Source organism: Chiloscyllium punctatum, chromosome 12, assembly GCF_047496795.1.
Source record: "Chiloscyllium punctatum isolate Juve2018m chromosome 12, sChiPun1.3, whole genome shotgun sequence".
NCBI lineage: Eukaryota > Metazoa > Chordata > Chondrichthyes > Orectolobiformes > Hemiscylliidae > Chiloscyllium > Chiloscyllium punctatum.
Genome location: NC_092750.1, coordinates 103,067,544 through 103,068,179, shown reverse-complemented (window position 1 = coordinate 103,068,179; position 636 = coordinate 103,067,544).

Genomic DNA, 636 nt, shown 5'->3' with positions numbered 1-636 from the left:
CCTGTTCCCACATAGTAGGGAATCTGTGACTCTGTCTCAAATTATTTTAAAAGAGGGCAGATAGATTTTTGAAATATTGAGCAGTTGAGGGCTATGCGGATCAAGCATAAAAGAGGTGTTGAGGTCTGGATTGGCCCAGCCATGATCTGATAGAATAGGGGAAGAAGGTGAAGGCGATGAATGCCCTACTCCTGCTCCGATTCCTTGAGGCTCCGTTTCATGTTTTTTGTTTCTAAAGAAGAGCATGATATAATGTGCTAAAGATCTCAGATGTTGTGAAAAGCAGTGAAAATGGTGTGTTTATGTACAGGTTCAGATGGCATTGATTCATCAATCACAGCTATACAGTCATGAGTGGGAAGGCAATTCCCTCCATGAATAAAGGAAATCTACAGCAGAGCTCACACACAGGGAATTCCTACCCTCAGTAAACTCTCCCGTCACATTACCCAACATGTCTGCAAAAGCAGGACACACTGCGCATGCTCTAGCCAACAAAGTGACCCGCGGGTGATTGATATCAGCGCCGGACCAATGAAAGAACGGTGGGCGGATCTGGATGACCGAAAGGGATGTTGGTCCTCCAACCAATCAAAGTGAAAGAAAGGCGGTGCTAAGCCAAACCATGTGATCACC